General features: G+C 46.1%; 1 long non-coding RNA gene across 1 annotated transcript; it reads left to right on the top strand.

Annotated features, from left to right (window-relative positions):
- Nucleotides 1–1,598: 1,598 nt before the first annotated feature.
- On the top strand, nt 1,599–11,441 carry LOC125359745. The gene is made up of 3 exons (XR_007212612.1): nt 1,599–1,711; nt 5,760–5,763; nt 11,411–11,441. It is a non-coding gene; the product is annotated as an uncharacterized LOC125359745 (long non-coding RNA).
- The last annotated feature ends 9,119 nt before the right edge of the window (nt 11,442–20,560 follow it).

Below are 20,560 nucleotides of genomic sequence, written 5' to 3'. Positions count from 1 at the left end.
TGGATGTATTTTTTTAAGGGAAAAGATGCTAAGTCTGGATTCTTGTGTTTGTAATTCTGGTGCTTGTAATTCTTGTATTAAGGAAAAATTGTCATGGCCGGGCTGGGGATATGGCCTAGTGGCAAGAGTGCTTGCCTTGTATACATGAGGCCCTGGGTTCAATTCCCCAGCACCACATATACAGAAAATGGCCAGAAGTGGCGCTGTGGCTCAAGTGGCAGAGTGCTAGCCTTGAGCAAAAAAAAAAGAAGCCAGGGACAGTGCTCAGGCCCTGAGTCCAGGCCCCAGGACTGGCAAAAAAAAAAAAAAAAAAATGGCCCCTTTACCCCCAGCAGTGGGCTGTGGTTAGTGCCTCTAGGTTTCTGAGTTCTTCAAACACAATTGAAAGCCAAAGTGTGTTAAAGCAGAAGTTAGTAAAAAGGCTTTAAAAATCAAGAATGTATTTCTAGATTTCAAAAAATATGAAAGTAAAGTTGTTCAGATTGGAAAAAGGAAAAATTAGGGCTGTCAAAATGATTGTTTAATTGCTATTCCAGCCTGCCTATAGGTTTTTGCAAGTTTCCAGCAGACCCACAGAGCAAAACAGACGATACTTACAAGTTTGTCAAATGTAACTTTGGCCCTTAAAAAGTTCTAGGTAAGAGCATGCTTGAAAACTACTTCTGCGTTGACAATTTTGTTGCTTTTAATTGGAGCAAAGTGGCCTTATACAGGCTCATTTGATCTGAAAACTGTGGTTCAAAGCCAGCCCAGGCAGAGAAAGGTCCCTGTGAGAGTCTCATCTTTAATTAGCCAGCACAGTGCTGGGAACAGAGTTGTTATGCAGACAGTTTTTTTTCCCCCTCTTTTTTCCCCCCTTTTATTGTCAAAGTGAAGTACAGAGGGGTTACAGTTTCATATGTAAGGCAGTGAGTACATTTCTTGTTCAACTTGTTACCTCCTCCATCATTCCCCCCCTCACCTCCCCTTCCCCCTCCTCCCCCATGAGTTGTATAGTTGGTTTACACCAACTGGTTTTATAAGTATCGCTTTTGGAATCATTTGTCTTTTTATCTTTTGTCTCTCCATTTTGATATTCCCTTTCCCTTCCCTAGTTCTAATACACATATATCCACTATCTAAGGTACTCAGGTGAGATACAGTGATAGTGGGGGTACAACCACAGGAAGAGAATACGAGGAAAAAAAGGTACAGTTTCACATGGCATGTTGAAAATAATTACAAAAATGATTTAACACTTGTTTCCATAATGTGAAATTCATTTCACTTAGCATCATCTTATGTGTTCATAAGGGCATAGCTATTGGGCTCTTGTGATCCTCTGCTGTGACTAGCCTAAACCTGTGCTAATTATTCACTAGGAGGGAAACCATAGAGTCCATGTTTCTTTGGGTCTGACTCACTTCACTTACTATAATTTTTTCCAAGTCCTTCCATTTCCTTACGAATGGGGCAATGTCATTCTTTCTGATAGAGGCATAGAATTCCATTGTATATATATGTACCACATTTTCCTGATCCACTCGTCTACTGAGTTTTAAACTCAAGCCCCAAAGAAGCTCGAGGAAATGTAAAGAAAGGGGAAAGTTAGTAAAGAAAGCCTTGGGAAAGGGGTTGAGGAGACAAAAATGGTTTCTTCTGGATAAGAAAGGGATTTGAAAGGTAAGGATTGTCTTCAATTACCACAGAATGTCAAAGCCAGTCACTGATGGTTCAAGTAAAAAGGCCTTGTGTTATTAATGCCATTACAAAATATGTTCAAAGTAGGATCCAGGCTGTCAAACTTAATGGCCCTGTGAACAAATTATAACCCAGTTTACAATGCTGAAGTTGACTCAGATTGAAGATCTAATCTGGGAGAAACAAAAGCGGGGAATGAAATGAAGTATAAGCATGGGATCCTAATTTGCTTTAGGGTGAGGATTCCTGGAGTTTCCTGTTGTTTAAATCACAGTTGCCTCTAAACTTGCACAGTTCTCGGAATGTCCCATACCTACTCTACCCACGTCCTGATTCCAGGCAGGACCTCATTACGACCTCCTGCTCTATCACCAAATGGCCTGCCTGGAATCCGTCCCCAAAATGGTTGATATTCAGCCCTACAACAAATGGAGAAAAATAGGTTCTGACTACACCTATCCTATGTCGAGATAAAGTTAATTGCAACCTTTGCCTACTATACGCTTGCTTACTTGAAAAATAACCGCTAAGTTCTGCTTCTGTAAATTAGCTTGCTTGCACCTGTTTGTGATTTTTGCCTTTCTAAACCCCCTGCAAGGGAGGCTCGGGGTTACTCACTCCCGAGCTGAATTCACTTAATAAATGAACTTTGGTCTGAGACCAAGCTTGGTCTGGCTCTGTTTCGGGCATCACACCATTTCAAGCTGAAGATTCCAGGGGGACAGAAACGGACCTGTCATGCCTGGTAGGATTGTAACTCCAAATGCAAGTCGGCCTTTTGCCCCTGTGTTTCGTCTGTCTTGGTCCAGGGTGGTAGGCCATCTTCCCCGGTCTACTTTGGAGCAGACGTCCACTCTCCCCGAAGGTCCTGAAAGGGAAAGAGCTAGCCTTGCTCACCCTGAGGACTTCAGGGGCCTGGGTTGATGGTACGTGTGTGTGTGTGGTGGCGGGTGGTACAGAGGGTTGGGGCATGGGAGGACTGGGTTTGGGGCTGGTGTGACAGGGAAGCCCTGGGGACTAACCCCTCTTTGTGTCCAAAATATTGACTAGACATCTAGGAGAGAAGAAACAAACCAGACTTTTGAGCCCTGACCTTTACTGAAGGCAACCTCGCCCTTTGAGCATCTGCTCATTTCCCAGGCGCCTGTCTCTTTGCCCTGTCACTGGGGAGAGAGGTCTGTCTGCTCCAGAAGGGAGAAAAGAAAAGTGGAAATCATTCATCTCACCACTAAGCTCTGCCATAATTTGCCCAGATTTGCCTAACCGCCACTTAACCGTGGTTGTCATCTTCCGCATGCCTGACCCACACCCGCAAGTGTGTAAGTTATAGGAAAGTGCTTGGAAAGCTGTCATGTGCTATGCTGCAGAGAAAAGGGCCTGGCTGGGCAGTCAGGGCCAAGCCCCCTCCTGTGGAGGTTCTACCTTCCTCACCATGGCCTTGAGCAGGGCCCTGGGCACCCCATCATTATGGCTGTAAGCAGTCATGCACAGAGGCCCCTGGCATCATGTCCTGGCCTATGGTCCCCAGAAGACTTGCACAGGAACAGCACGCTGACTGAACCCCAGAGATGTGTACTCAAAATGGGCACCTAGACACAGGGCTAAACAATGCATGGAGAGAGAGAGCTCCTCAGGCTGCAAGGAACCTCTAACCGGGTGTGTGAATTGACATGGCTCATAATCTGTCCTCTCATGGTGACAGTCACTTAGCTCTCTCCTAGAGACAGGGGTTACCATGTTCCAGTATCCCTATTGTGGAAACCAAGTGAAAGGTGGAGGGAACCCCTTCTATTGAGTCCCTAGAAACAGCAGGCGTAGACAAGGTAGCGGGACTGGGGAAGGGCAAACCTAAGCTGAATAACCAGAGCCCAAAGCAGCTGGACCTAGAGGTGCAAAAGAAAGGAATGAGGAAGACCATTCCGCTTGCATGTTTTAGTTTAGAGAAATTCCAGAAAAGAGAGATTTAAGGTTAATTAAGTTAAATGGGTAAACACAAGCCACACCCAGAACCAAGAATTGTACTGCTCTGATTGCCTTGTTTACCGGAGTTTACTGGATTGTAATCACTTAACAATAATTCTCCTTCTGTATGTCTGCTTGCTTGCTTTGCCTAACTTGCCAGACCACCTGCGTGTGGTATATGTGATTTTTGCCTTTTCAAATCCAGCCCTACTGAGGCCCAGTGTTGTTTGTCACCATCCCGGTGGTGGCGATCAGACGCTGTGCACAGCTACATAAAAGACTCCTAGCCCAATTGACGGAGTGCTGGTGACTAATGTCATGGGCTCGAGGCCATCTGGGTGTCTGGTATACAACTATAGACTGCAGAAAGTCACTGTAAAGACCTTGCACTGGAAGGCTTCTTACAGATCCTCACAGCAGAGCCAGCTACTCCTAAACCAGAAGAGAAAACAGAACAGAGAGACAAGGTGACCCACTAAGAGCACCTGGTTCCTTCAGCGGCAGAGCTGGGATCAGGACCAGGACTCCTAACTTCCGGTCCAGAGGCATTTCTACAATGGAATTCTAGCAGCAGCTTCACTGAGTTTTCACTGAGCATGCCCAGAGCCCCTTCATCCTTCCTCTTTCTCCTCTCTTCACATCATCTCCACTTGACTCTGTTTACCAGGAGCAGAGGTTTTGGTTGGCTTAGGCTGGGAAAAGTCTGGTTGGCCTTCATGGCTTTGGATTCCTTGGCCAAGAGCCCCAGACCTACTAGATTCTGGAAAGCCTGAGAAAAGTTAGAAATGGACAGGCATGTGGAAACATCCATCAGACCTAATTAATGGCTCCAGTCCTCTCTAGAGCAGCAGGAAGTCCACCTGCCCTGGCTTCCAAAGACTAGCTTCTGGGTGGAACCAAAGCTTGCTGCGGACAATTGCTGTGGACAGTGGGATCTCACAAGAGGGAGCAACGCCCCTGGCATGTGTGCAAAGGGGTGTGAGGCCTTGGAGAAAGGCAGAAGGGAGGCGCATTATGGGAGACAATCCAGTCTCAGCCTTCACTCAGGAATGTGGACAGCAGGCTGGGCTGGCTGCAGATGGTTCTGGAAGAACCCAATCACCTTCCCCTTTCTGGAGCTTCATCTTCCAGAAGAGAAACTGAGGCAAAGAGGGCAGCTGCTCAGTGCTCTGTGGAAGTCAGCCCTACCAGGGTGCCAGAGCTCCAAAGACAGAGGATGCTACTGTGGAACAGGAGACGGTTCCCAAAGGGCAGAGAGGCCACACTAACAGGACATACATGAGCCTCACTGGGTGACTGGAAAAGGTGCCGGCTTCTTTCTTTTGGGAGCTGAGGAACAGAGGAGGAAGCAGGGGTATGTGTTGTCAGTAGAAAGAGCTGGGATGGGGTGCCTGGGTCTAGTCTTGTCCCTGCCACAAACTGGCCATCTGTCCATACGTCAAGCACTTTTCTTAGAATCGGTTTCCTTGTCTATAAAATGAAGAGTTGGGTGGGTAATAATAACAAGGGCCATTTTAGGGGCACACATTATCTACCAGCCCTGAGTTAAGAAACTTAAAAACTTTAGCTCCTTTAAAGATCACGGAAATCCTGGCAGCCAGGAATTTAAGCCCATTCTACAGCGGAGGTAACAGAAACACAGAGTCACTCAGTACTGAGATAAGGTGCTATAATTAGGATTAAAAACCAGGTTCATTTGGCTCTAAAACTGTTCATCTCAACCATGGCACTGTATTGGATGATCGCTAGGGTGGGAGAAAGGAGGTAGAGAGAGAGGAGGGAAATGGGTAGAGAAGGAAAGAGGAGGAGGTAGAAAAGAAATGGGAAGGAGGAAGGAAGGAAGGCAGTAATAAGATAGGAAGGAAAGAAGGAAAGGATGGAGGGGAGCAGGTGGAGGAGGAGGAGGAGAGGCAAGGATCATTTCCTGCATGGCAGACAATTTGAGGGTTTTTTTTTTAATGGTAGGAAGATAAGGCACTGGGCAGGATGTGGAGGCAGGGAGCTGTACCATGAGAAAGTTTCCCATTGCATTTTGTTGTTGTTGTTGTTTTAAGACAGGGTCTTAATAAGTAGCCCAGGTTAATCCTTCCTCAGCCTCCTGAGTGCTGGTATTTTAGGTGTGTACCACCATGTCTCTCTCTCTCTCTCTCTCACACACACACACATTCTATTTTTCCTTCTAGAAGCTTCTCAGGAAGGATCATTTTCATTATGCTGACAGGTTAAAAAGAATCCCTCCCATGCATCCCTTTATTAGCTCCTCCGCCACTGAATTAGGGGAGACTTATCCGTTTCCTGTGAGCAAGTCACTTGCTCGTGGCACTTAATGTTTATTTTCCCCCACATAGCTTGGCCTGTTTTGTGTTGCCAAAGCCTCTTGTTCTCATGCACCTGGAAATGGAAGGACCCCGCCATGTCAGATTAGTTTGAGTCGTTTCCATGTTAGTTTTCTTCTATGCCAATGCTTTCAAGGCAGAAATCGTGGCGGGTGGATCAGCCAGCAGAGGGCACAGGCCCTGCCGGATTTCCCCTCAGTCCTCCCTCCATAGTGCCCTCTCCACCAATGGCTTATTGTCCCTTCCAGGACTGCTGGGCGCTGAGGACCAGTTTCCATCCAAGAGCCCTTGGGGCAGGATTTAGGCTGTGGCTAAGCAGACTCATGGCAGGTCTCAGGTGTATTTGCCTCCATTCCTGAAACCTCCTCTTTCGTTCCCAGCCATTAGGGGAAACACAGACTAAGGACACCGTTATGATAACTCTATTCACTTGATCTGGTCAGTAGCTTCCTTTGCCCAGACCCTCCAATGGCAGCCCCATCACTGAGGTCTTGGCAAACACCATTCATTCACTCTCACCTTTTACTCTATTACTTTATTACTGCATCATTGCTGTAACAAATGACCACAAATGCAGTGTTCTTTAAAAAAAAGGTGCTCACCTGTTATCTTACGTTCATAGTAGGCTAGATGTTTGACACGATTTCAATGGGCAATGAGGGGCTGCATTCCCTTCTTGAGAAGGAAAGTTCATTTCCTCGTCTTTGTCTAGTCTGGCTTCTAGAGGCTGCCCACGATCCTTAGCTCTTGCTCCTTCTCCATCTGCAGGGTCAGCAGCATTGAACACCTCTCACTGATCTTCTCAAGGTTTGTCTCCCTCTGGCCACCGCTGGGAAAGTTTATGCCCACTTGTGTTTACATTTGCCCCAAGAAGATAATTCGGGATAATCAGTTCATTTTAAGGCCTTCACTGTAACCACATCTGCAACCAAGTCTCTTTTGCCAGTTATGGTAACATTAATAGACTTCTGGAATTAGATGTGTAGACATCTTTGGGGGGGCTGTTCTTTTCCTCCTCCTCCTCCCCATTTCGTCTCTCCCTCCCTCCTCCTCCTCCATGCCAGGATTGGGACTTTGAACTCTTGCTCAGTTTATCATTGTCAATCTGCCATACCTCAAGTTTCAGCGTTTCACTGGTCGAGCAGAGATAAGAATCTTTCAGTATTATCTGCCTGGCTGGCTCTGAACCTTGGTTCTCAAATCTCATCCTCCGAAGTAGAAGGATTACAGGTGTGAGCCATAAGCACTTTCTCTCCCTCTCTCTCTTGCTGTTTTTAGGGAGAGGATCCCACAGTATAGACAAGGCCTTCCCTAGTCTCGCTATTAGTTCAGGCTGGACTCAAACCCTGGATCTTCCGGTCTTAGCTCTCCCTCCTACCCCTTCCCCCAAATGCTGAGATTATAGGTATACGTGGGAGATCTGACTCTCATTGCCAACCACAATGACCTATTTAAAAAAAAAATAGCCACAGCTTGGTACCAGTGAGTCCCCAGGAAGTCATGTGGAGAACTCATCACCACAGGCCTTCTCAGCAGGCCGCAGCAGACACTGGATAAAGACTAGAGAGCCGGGGACAGGTGTAAGTGCCCACACCGCCTCTAGATTCATCAGAGCAGCCGCTGGCTTTGCATGTGGAGGAGCTCTGCCTGCTCCCTCAGCCGTCTACTTTTCGTTTGGGGGCAGTGTACGGTGTAAGCCTCCCTCTGAGCTGAGAGCCAGCCTTGGGGGCGATGAAGAGGCTCGCCTGGGAGGGGCGAGGGGAAGAGGCTGCACAGGGTGGGTGCCCTGAGAGCTGCCTCCTTTTCACTGTGGATGCTTCCTCCTCCTGCCATTGCTGTACCCAAGGAGGCAGGAAACCTGCAGGCTGGGCTGAGCCTTCTCTTTGAGCTTCGTCCCTACTTTGGGTGCATCCAGAGCCACCTGGGTACCTTGTGTCCGAAGGGATTAGCCGGCAAGGCGGCCTACTTCCCCTGGAAGTGGAGGTTTGTTAACGAGAGCCAGGCGCTGGTGGCTGGTGCTGGTCCTCCCTACTCAGGAGGCTGAGATCTGAGGATTGTGGTTTGAAGCCAGTTGAGGCAGGAAAGTCTATGAAACTCTCATCTCCAATTAACCATCAGCAAACTGGAAATGGAGCTGTGGCTCTAAGTGGTAGAGTGCTAGCCGTGAGCACTGAAGCTCAGGGCCAATGTCTAGGCCCTGAGTTCAAGCTCAGAACCTGAATAAAAGAAAAATTAAAAATGATGTGCTAAGCACAAAATGTACACTGATTTAGAAGATTTAAGGGGAAATAAAAAACAGAAAATATTGTTAATTTTATATCCAACGTACATTGGGAACATTTTTATGGTGGGAAAAACTAAAATTTGCAGTTCAGATTCACATAATCCCTTTATTGGTGCTGTTTAACAATGTGACTATTAGGGCTGGGGATATAGCCTAGTGGCAAGAGTGCCTGCCTCGGATACACGAGGCCCTAGGTTCGATTCCCCAGCACCACATATACAGAAAACGGCCAGAAGCGGCGCTGTGGCTCAAGTGGCAGAGTGCTAGCCTTGAGCGGGAAGAAGCCAGGGACAGTGCTCAGGCCCTGAGTCCAAGGCCCAGGACTGGCAAAAAAAAAAAAAACAAAAAAAACAACAATGTGACTATTAGGACATTTTAAATCCCACATGTGGTTTGCATTATAATAATATCCTCTAGCAGACTAGTGGTGCCTTCTGTTTAGGCAGCTAAAACTCTCAGAGCCTTTGATTGGCAGGAGGCAGCTTTCTCGTGTGTTTTATATTTGTTGGGTCACAGATTATACCTTCCAAATGTGTTCCCTGGGTAATCTAAGCCCTTATCTATCAGTGTATCCTTCAATCCAGGTAAAGGCATTCGGGGCATAGAGAGGGTGGCTAACTTGTCTGGGCAAGGAGGGCACAGCAAATGGGTGTTAGTGGCTTAGTAAGCAGCCCAGGACACCCGGAGGAACACAGAAGACCCCATCGTTTGTGGTCCTCAGCCTGTTGGGTGGGGAAATGGAATTCGGCTTTCCTGGTAGCCTAACCTTTAATGGTTTTCTACCAGAATTAGAGGAGGTTGTTTGTGTCGAAATAAAAGTTTGCCGTAAAAACACCATTAACCAGAGAACCTCTTATTTCCTCGTGCCCTAATTTTTGTTGAATGTGCTGAACACTGAGTTCTAGACAGGGTTGCCTGTGTCGTTGCGGGGGTGGGGGGGGGCAGAAAAGCCTCATTTGTTTTCAAAGATTGGGGGCTTCTAGAACTTTCCTCTTGGGTGTGTCCTTCAGAAGGGAGATCTGGTATCATTGCTCTAACGGCAAAAAGCCCTGATTTGGTGTGAAGGTCAGTGCTGTATGCTCCTTAAGCCTGACTTAACCTGCCCTGGAGGTTGTCCTGGCGAAACAGTGTGGGGGCTGGGCGCCCCTACTCTTCTCGTAAGACTCCTCATTGCCCTTTCAAAGCGGGGTTATCATCATCCATCAAGCGCATCCTGGGGCTCTTCCCAGCTGCTGCTTGGACTAGTCTAAAGGCAGTTGAGTCTATAACCCATCCTCCCTTTTTCTTTATTCAGTGTCTCTTAGGGCCTTCGAAGAAGGCCTATCTCCAAATGAGTTCCAGTCTCTTATTCCTGAGCACTCAAGAGTAAATCTAAGGGTAATTACTTCTTCTAAATGGGTGTTGGGCCAAATAATGTTTTTATTTGTTCAAGAGGCCAAGCCATACATTAATTCACTACTAGTCTTCGGGCTTGATTCTTTTAAAAAGGTTCAGCTAGATTCTGGTGGCTCATGCCCATAACCCTGGCTACTTAGGAGGCTTAGATTCAGAAGATCAAGGTTTGAGGACAACCTGGGTAGAAATATCTGAGAGACTCTATCTCCAAAATAACTAGCAAAATGATGGGCTGGAGGATAGCTCAAGTGGTAGAATGCTAGCCAAACAGGCAAACAAGCTGAGCAAGAGATTAAGGCTCTGCGTTCCCATTACACATGGCATATATCCACAGGAGACGGATCTGTTATTTAACTGTGTGGTGTTTAGTGTTTATTACAACTGTCAAAAAGATTTCAGTCAGTAGTCTGCTATATCTCAATTATTTGATTTAGATTTTTCATCTTTCAAACAACGTGTATGTGTTATTTAGTGTTTGTATTTGTGTTCTACTAGAATTCTATGAATCCTCATGAGTTCTGTAAACAAAGAAAATGTGCCAAGACATTCACACTGCTTTTGGATGATCTCAGAATGTGAAATATTGCCTCATCAACCTAGACAATCTGTTTCTTTTTACCTTAATAACTATTTTCAAATCAGATTTGAAAGTTGAATACTTAGTAATACTATGGATGTTTATCTAAGATTCTTCATGTTTACCTTAAAAATGTGCCAATTCTTCCTGATCTTTGTGTTCTTTCTCATTTTCGGATTGATTTTTAAAAAAATTCTCACAGAGCTGGCAAAATGCAGAAAGAATCCTTTGACTAAAGTAGCCAGGATCTAGCAATTGGCTCATTTACTATGTGGGAAAGATGTTTATTATATTCCCCCAAACATCCAACTATGTTGTCGTAATTGTAATGCAAACATGTCTAAGCTGAGGTTGATCACTTCCATGAGTGTTGTAGTTCCTGTCTGAGCTGTAAGCTTGTGTCTTTAGATCCTTAGAACTTCAAAATCTAGTTTTTCTTGAAGCTTACTGATTATGTTTGACAATAGAACTGCAAGGTGAGTTCACATTTGCTTAAGCCAACAGCTTCCAGCCTCCATTTGCTTTTGGTATTCTTCCTCCACAACCCTTTCCCTAACTGAATTAATACTCCAAATGGTTTTGTTTTTTTTTTAAATCACTTTTCATTTTCTGGTTTGGGGCTCAATATTTTTTTATCTTTTCAATATTTTTGGAGAAACAACATGTTAGCTTATTAAAAATTAAGTAATTGTTATTAAAATATGGGTCATTTATCTTAGATTCTATGTGGCTCTGTGTGGTGGTGCACGTCTGTGGTCCCAGCTACTCAGGAGGTAGAAGTAAGAGAATCGTGGTCCAAGGACAGCCTGTACACAGAGAGACCCTATCTGAAAGACAAACTAAGAGCAAAGTGGTTGATGGTGTGGCTCAAGTGGTGGAGCACTTGTTTGACAAGCGTGAGGGTACAAGTTCAATCCCCAGTACCACACACACAAAAAAGATAATCCAGTAACTTTTACCAACGGTTCATTTCTGTAATGAAGAAATTTCCTTTAGCAACCCATAAACAATAGCCATAGTACAACTAACAACTTATATGTAGAAACTCTGTAAGTAGAAAATGCTTACACCTGTAATTCTAGCTACTCAGGAGGCTGAGATCTTAGTATTCCAGTTCAAAGCCAGGCAGGGAACAAAAGTCCAGGGGACTCTTATTCCCAGTTAGCCAGTGAAAAGCTGGAAGTAGAGGTGTGGCTCAAGTGGTAGAGTGCCAGCCTTTTTCTTTTGAAAAAAGCCAAGTGAGATTGTGAGGAACTGAGTTCAAGCCCCAATACCAGAACCAGAAAGAAAAAGAGAAGAAAAGAAAGACAAAAATGCCTCTGGATATGAATGATAATAATTACTATAAATGTGAGTTATGGCATAACCAAAATCTTTAGACCTATATTAACAACTCAAAGTCGACTATGAGTCAGAATACAAAACTTGATATTTAACTAGAACACAAATGCTAAAAGGTGGGTTTTCACCACATTTAGATAAAAACATAAATCATGATTGGTAAAGCATCTCTGTTTACAAACACTAGTTTTTTAAGCCACTAGAGTCTTTGTCAGATACATTCTGGCTTAACCTATGAAGCAAACAACCTTTTCACAAAACTATGTATTTCCATTTGCTGTAAAATTGTCATGGCAAATGGATTTTTTTTTTTTGGCCAGTCCTGGGCCTTGGACTCAGGGCCTGAGCACTGTCCCTGGCTTCTTCCCGCTCAAGGCTAGCACTCTGCCACTTGAGCCACAGCGCCGCTTCTGGCCGTTTTCTGTATATGTGGTGCTGGGGAATCGAACCTAGGGCCTCGTGTATCCGAGGCAGGCACTCTTGCCACTAGGCTATATCTCCAGCCCCTACAAATGGATTTTTGTTAAGTAAGTCATTGTATTGTCATTTGCAGAAAATTATTATAGTAGGAACATAAATCACTTACTTTTGGAATCACCAGTTAAACAAAAACAATGTCAAGAGTATAAATGTTTGTAGTAAATGGGTGGTTGGCTCAGGGCTTTTGAGGTCTGTTCTGGGATGCTGACTTTGCTATTTGCTAACTGATCTTGAGCAAATCTTACCTCTCAGACACCTCAGCTACATTTGGAGATTACAACCTGATCCTTCTAACTGCTTCCAGGCACTCACACAAGGTAGCCCAGCTCAGACAAGCAAATGGGCATACAGTTTGCCACCTGCACTTGTTGAAAACCCACTAGCTTGCTGTCTGGAGAAAAATTGTAATTATAGTTTGAAATCAAAGTCACAGTATATACAAACCAGACAAGGACAGTAATTCCCACCAATATATCCACCAATATTCCCACCAGTATGGGACTTGTGCCTGTTAAAGTCCTATTTGGATTTTCTCATGGAGCCAAAGGTTAAGGCGATTGTTTGCTGTTTTGCAGATAAGCTACTGTGCACCCTGAGAGCACAAAGTGCTCTTTAAAGCAACCCCAATGGATAAATGGGCTCTGTGATAAACCTCAACAGGATCCAGGGCTTTTATTTTGAGAAATAAAAATTTGCAATAACAACCAGAAAGACACTTAAAGTCCCAGAAATGATGAGAGTAATTAGTGCAAAGGAAGCTAAGTGTCACAGTCCCCTCTGCCCTGCGCATCTATGGCTAACCTAACAAACAAAGGGGAATGTGCTGGATCTTCCATTCATTTACTAAGCAGTTATAGAGAATGCGCGGTGTCCCCGGTGCTTGCCTAGATGCTGGGCAGATAAGTTCAACAGACACCATCAGAGGCCACACAGGGCTTTTGATTTTTTTTTTCCAAGTCCTGGGGCTTGAACTCAGGGCCTGAGCACCATCTTTGGCTTCCTTTTGTTCAAGGCTAGCACTTTTACCACTTGAGCCACAGCACCACTTCCGGCTTTTTCTGTCTATGTGGTGCTGAAGGATCGAACCCAGGGCTTCATGTATGCTAGGCAAGCACTCTACCGCTAAGCCACACTCCCAGCCCCACACAGGGCTTTTGAAGTCAAGCTAGGGAAGCATCTGCCAGGCTGTCTTCTCAGCTTCCATCCCTCTTTCCTTCCGCATCCTGGGTGACAGCCTCCTCTCCCCTTCAGGAGCCTGGTGTTCCATCCTCACCAACCATTTCAGACGTTCTCCAAAGGAAGAAAGATATGTGGGCTGGGAATATGGCCTAGTGGTAAGAATGCTTGCCTCGTAGACATGAAGCCCTGGGTTCGATTCCCCAGTACCACATACATAGAAAATGGCCAGAAGTGGCGCTGTGGCTCAAGTGGCAGAGTGCTAGCCTTGAACAAAAAGAAGCCAGGGACAGTGTTCAGGCCCTGAGTCCAAGCCCCAGGACTGGCAAAATAATAATAATAATAATAATAATAATAATAATAATAATAATAAAAACAAAGGAAGAAAGATGACTGTCCACTCCATATTGCCTGCCTCTGCTCCAGATACCCTCTTTGCTGGAACACCTATCATGTAGCACAAACGACACCACCCGCAGGCAGCCTTCCCCAGTTACTCATGCTAGAAACAATCCAGTGTCACTTGGCCATGACTTTTGTCGGAGGTGTGACTCTCGCTTTAGATATGGTATTTGTCATATCTGCTAGCCTGGAATGGGGTGGGTCTGGGGCAGGACTCGAGTCCAGGGCCCTCGGGTCTGCTGCTTCTCAGCCTTGCAGCTCTCCTTGCAGACGTAGAGTCAAGCGAGCAGAGCTGGGTTAGATTTCTTCTCTTTGATTTTAGAATTAGGATTGGATTAATTCATCTGATTAGTTTGTGGAACCATCTGTGCAGATAGACTAGCCTTTCTGTTCTATTTATTCAGTGTGTGTGTGTGTGTGTGTGTGTGTGTGTGTGTGTGCGCTGGTGCTGGGGTTTGAACTCAGGGCATCTGCTCTCACTAGGCTTTTTTTTTTTGCTCGAGTCTGGAGCTTGACTACTTCAGCCTTGCTGCCACTTCTTCCTGTTTATTGAACTGTGTGTGTGTGTGTGTATGTGTGCGCAGGAACGCACACGTGCATGTGTGCATGTGCAAGCCACTACAGGGCCTGGGTGCTTCCCTTAGCTTTATCACTCAAGGCTGGTGCTCAGCCACTTGAGTCACATCTCCACTTCTGGCTTTTTGGTGGTCAGTAGGAGATGAGTCCATAAAACCCTTGCCTGAGTGAGGTCCTCAGATCTTCATCTCTGAGTAGCTAGGACTATAGGCCTGCGCCACTGGCACCCAGCCAGTGAACTTTATTTAAATTCCTTTGTGTTCTTTATCCCCTTCTACTCTGGTTTGCTTAAAGTGTGACCCTTCATGGATCTTCCATATGTCATGACATATTTAAGTCTGAAGGACAGTTGGCATTGCTTAGATTAAATTTGTCTCTCGGCTACAGGAATTGTGTAGTGTTTTATTGCCTGGCATAAACAACTTAAAGGGAGAAATGCTGACATTTGGCCCGAGGTTTCAGTCCATCATGGTGGTAGATCATGGTAAAGCAAAGCAGCTTGCATCAAGGTGGCCAGGAAGCAGAGGAGAAACAATGCCTACGTCCACTGACTTTCCCCTTTCTCTGCTTTTATTCTGCCTGTGCCCCGAGTCTGCTGGGATGGTGACACCCACCCTCAGGGGCAAGTCTCCCCTATATAGTACTTTCTGGAGTCACCCTCACAGACACACCCAGAGGGAAACTCTACATAGTAGTGTGTGTGTGTGTGTGTGTGTGTGTGTGTGTCTGTCTGTCTGTCTGTCTGTCTGTGTGTCTGTGTTTTCTGTGTACATAGGAGGGGGTGTGCTGGTGGCCTCCAGGAGGAAAGCTAGGTGGCTGAGGTCAAGCAGCTTTACCAGAGGTATCATCTTGTACCTTTGGTTTCTAAGACATATACACATTGTATAAGGCAGCAAAGTCTTTAAATGCTGGCCTAGAGTGAAAAAGGCAAGGGACAGTGCCCAGGTTCTGAGGTCAGCCCGGGTACTGGCATAAAAAAATAAAATCTTTAAGTGCCCCAAAGTGAAAAGATTATAGTGCCCCGAAAATTAAAAATAACAACAACACCTGGGAAAGGTTGTTCTCCAAGAAGAGGTCTTTACCTCGGACCATGGCCAGATTGAGGAGAGGCATACTGTGCGCAGAGACAATGGATGCACTTGTGGAAAACATTCATCATTTTCTTCCTTCTCTCACCTTTCTCTCACTTCACAAATAAGGAAACGGAGGCCAATCATGTGAAATGACTCACCTGTATCGCCTGGACTCTTGCCTTGTGAGAGATGATATTTTCGAGGCGAGCACTCTACCACTAGGCCACATTCCCAGACCAGGAGAGATGATATTTTTCGATCGTAGACTCTCTTCATTGGGATGTGGAAGCAGTGGGTGGGGGGCGGAAATGTCAAGGACGCCCACCTGTAGGCCCCCACAGGCCACTGCTGTTGGTATTCTGTAAGGACAGCTTCTTTATGTGTGAGCAGCCATTAACCAACTACTCAGTCCTTATGGGCTTTGTCACACAACTTGGTTGGGACGAGTGACTCTGAGCTATTTCAAATTAACTTCTCCAAAGAGTAAAGATTTGACATCAATGGAGATTTTCCAGCCTGGGGCGAATTCCCGCAGAGGCGGAGGGATCATGGTCAGGCTGTTATATAATGGTCTTTAACATTCATTCATTCATTCATTCATTCATCCATTCAACAAATATACGTCCAACCCATTCATTACACAAGGCCCTGAGGCTATAGTAAGGGCCTCCAACAGACATGAAGCTTACATACCTGTGGTAGGACACTGACCATATCCAAGCAAACACATCAAGAATCGAGGTAATTGTCAACACCAATGTAAGAGAGTGGCAGGCAGAGAGGGGGTGGACAGTTGACTTTGAATTGCACTATGTTGAAGGCCTATCTGATGATGCCTTCATTAGGCCATTCCCTCTAGAAATAGACTTCTAACATTCTCCCTACCCTGCAGGTTCTTCTGGAGGAATGAAGGGAGGTCACGTGTCAGTGCCCTGGGGTCCTCTGTCTGCCAGCTGCTACTGAATACCTCTGACAAACCTGCTTCCAGCTTAAGGGGCTCACCTGCCCCAAGAACCTCCAAAGTTGGGACCAAAACCTCCCCTGCCCATGGTCCCCGGGTGAGATGAATTGGACTAGTAGGCTGCAGGACTCTTGAGCCAGCAAGGCTTCCCTGAACAACCTTACTCAATTGCTCTACCCATGTAAGATCGACTAGAACCAGCTCAAGGCAAATTCGTATTCCTACTAATTCCATAAGAGACTGGCCATACAGCTCTTAAAGGAAGACATTCGTATAATGCTCATTTTCCAGATGGAGAAAAGGATGCAGAGAGAGGCTAAGTGTCTCTCCTCAGATTACAAAACTTAGGAAGTACTTGAGATCCAGTGCACTGGGCTATAAATATCAGGTTCTTTGTGATTTCGTCCTTCATGCTACCCATCCTCCCCTTCCTCCCCAGACAGGTGCCTGCCATTCAGACCCTAGATGAATGTGCTTGTGCTGTGCTGTCACTTGTCATTATGGTAATAGATAAGCCTAGCCCAGCCAGCGGTGACCCAAGTTCCCCTTTTATGACTCTGGGGCCACACGTCTCCGCTTACCCTATTCCACTCCTCTCCACGATGCCTCGTGTTGAGTGATTCACCGTGGGTGACAGGCACGAGGAAGATCTGGTTTGTAAGCCCTCTCCCTGCCCTCCACCCAGTAGGTGGGCAGAGCTGTCCTGGGGTGTCATGGTGAGGTCAGCTATTTTACTGTGAAGCAGGGCAGGAAAAAGGCAGCGAGGAAGTGAGCTCAGAGTGTTTCCATCGGCCTTGGTACCCCGGGAGGCTCCAGTTTCTGAGTCTGTACCCCCACATTAAACTGCACTAGTGATCCAATATGTTCTCTCCACCCTGGCAGCTGTCGCTACCTGTGAGTGCCTAAGTAGCCCATTTCTCATGTCTGTTAGTCAATTTTTAAACACTACATTGGCTCACAGTTTCAGTCTATGGTCAGCTGGATTTTCAGTCATTGCTTTTAGGGATCTGGCAAGACAGGAGCTTCAGGGCAGAGAGGTGGGATGGAGCTGCTCACCTCTTGGCAGCCAGGGAGGCGAGAATAGAAGACAGAGCAAAGGAACAAGATAGACCTTTCAAGGGCACACCCCCAGCCATCCACTTCCTCTAACTAGGTCCTCCCTCCATCTCCTCCTCCTCCTCTTCCTCCACCCCTTTTCTCCTCTTTTTGTACTGGCAATGGTGCTTGAATTCAGGGCCTAGAGCTTTTTGCTCAAGGTTGGTGCTCTACCACTTGAGCCATGCCTCTATTTCTGTGGTTTTCTTTTCCTTTCCCCTTTTTTTGCCCCTCCTCCCCCTACTGGTGATTTGGAGAGAAGAGTCTCATGGACTTTACTGTCCAGGCTGTGTTCAAACTGCAGCCTTCAGATTGTAGACTCTGCCTCCTGAGTAGCTAGGATTACAGGTTTGAGTTAATGGTGTCCAGCTAAACCCTATCTCTTTACAATAGCACCGTTAGCAGGCACACCCCATTTGTTGTTCTCACAGTGCAAGGGGTCAAGTCCAAGGCCTCACACAGGCCAGGGAGGGCTTTTCCATTGAGCTACAACTCCATCTGTCACTTTGAGCAGAACTGCAGACTTATTTATTTATTTATTTTTACTATCTGTATTTTTTTCTTGTTTACTGTCAAAGTGATGTACAGAGAGGTTACAGTTCCATACGTTAGGCCTTGGGTACATTTCTTGTACTGTTTGTTACCTCCTCCTTCATTCCCCCCTCCCCCTCCCCTTTCCCTCTCCCCCCATGAGTTATTCAGTTGGTTTACACCAAACAATTTTGCAAGTATTGCTTTTGTAGTCATTTGTCTTTTTATCCTGTGTCTCTTGATTTTGGTATTCTCTTTCACTTTCCTAGTAAAACTGCAGACTTATAAAACTCGTTTTTTTATAATGTAGAAAACTTGAAGCGTGTGTGTGTGTGTGTGTGTGTGTGTGTGTGTGTGTGTGTGTGTGTGTGGTCCTGGTGCTTAAACTCAAGGCTTAGGCACTCTCCCTGAATTTTTTTCCCCTCAGGGCCAGCACTCTACCACTTGGGCCGTAGCTCCACTTCTCGCTTTTTGGTAGTTAATTGGAGATGAGAGTCTCACAAGCATTGGGCTGGCTTTGAACTGCAGTGCTCAGATCTCAGCCTTGAGAAGTGTTCTTTTTAATGCAAGTGTACAGATAAGGCATGATGCAAACCTGGATTGGGATGGCTGGATAGTGAAGAGGTTTTTCTCTAAATTTCCTTCAGCCTAGAGCCACACTTTTCCCTCTATTAAAAATGAAGAGCTAAAAGGGCTTCTGCAGCCAGGAGCTGGTAGTTCACACCTGTAATCCTAGTTACTCAGGAGGCTGAGATCTGAGGATCATGGCTCGAAGCCAGCCCAGGCAAGAAAGTTCATGAGACTCTTATCTCTAATAAACTACTCAGGAAAAGCCAGAAGTGGTGCTGTGGCTCAAGTGGTAGAGCACTAGCCTTGAGTACAAAGAGGCTCAAGGACAGTGCCCAGGCCCTGAGTACAAGCCTCTGGGATGGAAAAAAGTAAAAATAAAGGTACTTCCACAGAGAATATCTTTGTTCTCCTACAAGGGGACCATATGGCAAGTGGGGGGAATTGCTGTCTTGCTAGTGGGGGAGGAGGTGAGTGGAGAGAGGGGGGGGTGGGGGGGATGTTATCAACCTCCATCTGAGGTCCTTCTCTACCAAGTAATAAGCTATCAAAAACAGCTTCCTGTTGCTGTTGCAGATGCCTGTAACTTCCTTTATTGCTGTCTGATGTAAGGGAGCGTGCATTGTACCCTTGGGATTGGAGTCTGGCAGCCCAGAGCAGAGATAAGGGTGTCATACTGTGCTGGACCTGGGCCCCACTGGTATCTCAGTGTGCATCCATTCCCAGAGGCAGGAGCCCGGATGTGCCCCTAGGAACAAATGATCTCCTCAGCTTTGACAAGTGTTGGCTTGTATTAGTTCAGAAGTGAGCAAGGCATGGGCTTGTGTGCTCCGTGCATGCATCAACAGTATACACCCTCTTCACTGGCTCAGTGATCCATGCCACAAACGTTCATTGAGTGTCTACTGAATACAGGCAGAGTCCTGGTAGGGAGTTACAGAAGTGAGGAATGACACAGAGCCTCAAGGATTGTCTTTGGGTGGGGGTACCCGTGGCTCATGCCTGGAGTTCTAAATACTCTGGAGGCTGAGATCTGAGGATTAAAGTCTGAAGCCAGACTGGGAAGACAAATCCAAGAGGCTCTTATCTCCAAGTAACCAGCAAAAAAAAAACAAAAGTGGAGGTGTGACTCAAGTGGTAGAGCACCAGCCTTGAGCAATAAAGCTAAGGTCACCAGGCCCTGAGTTTAGTACCAGTGTGGGTACACGTGTGTACACACATGCACGCACACACATACACACACACTCATTCTCTTTACTACTTAGAGGAGCATCCTTGTTGATACAGAATGCACAAAGTCATGAGGCAAAAGGAGGCCAGAGTGATGGGATCCAAACTCCAAGAGGGTGGCCTAGTGCTAGCACATGTACTTGGCATGTGCTTAGCATGTGCAAGGGCCCAGATCCCATCTCCAGCACCAAGAGAACAAATGAAACCCTAGGACATGTGGAAAATGCAGTCCAGCAAGGACAGAGGCCTCAAAGCTCCAGCCCTCGGAGGTTCTGGCCACATGGAGTTTCGACTCGCCTTGGACACCTGCTATCCCCACTACCATTTCTTGTGTAGTCGGCACGCCCCACCCTAATCCCCAGTCAAAGAAGGAGCTCTGAAATCACACGTGGGCCACCTGAAACACACAGGGGTCTGGGATCCTCGGCGTAGAGCGGCCTGGGAGCTCTGGACAGCATGGTGGAGGACTCAGATCTAGAATGATGGCAGGGAGACTACAGCAGCATGGATGGGCTTCCATTCTTCTTCTTCTTCTTCTTTTTCTTCTTCTTCTTCTTCTTCTTCTTCTTCTTCTTCTTCTTCTTATTATTATTATTATTATTATTATTATTATTATGCTGGTCCTAGAACTTGGACTCAAGGCCTGAGCACTGTCCCTGGCTTCTTTTTGCTCAGAGCTAGCACTCTACCACTTGAGCCACAGCACCACTTGCAGCTTTTTCTATTTATGTGGTGCTGAGGAATCGAACCCAGGGCTTCATGCATGCTAGGCAAGCACTCTACCGCCAAGCCACCTTCCTAGCCCCTCCATTCATATTCTTAGTTTACAGTCACATTGCATATACACTCGCATTAGAAGGGATCTTTGCTAACAGCTAGGGACCAGCTTCTTCA

Source organism: Perognathus longimembris, chromosome 11, assembly GCF_023159225.1.
Source record: "Perognathus longimembris pacificus isolate PPM17 chromosome 11, ASM2315922v1, whole genome shotgun sequence".
NCBI lineage: Eukaryota > Metazoa > Chordata > Mammalia > Rodentia > Heteromyidae > Perognathus > Perognathus longimembris.
Note: the sequence above shows the minus strand (reverse complement) of the source record. Positions and strands in the feature narration are given on the sequence as shown.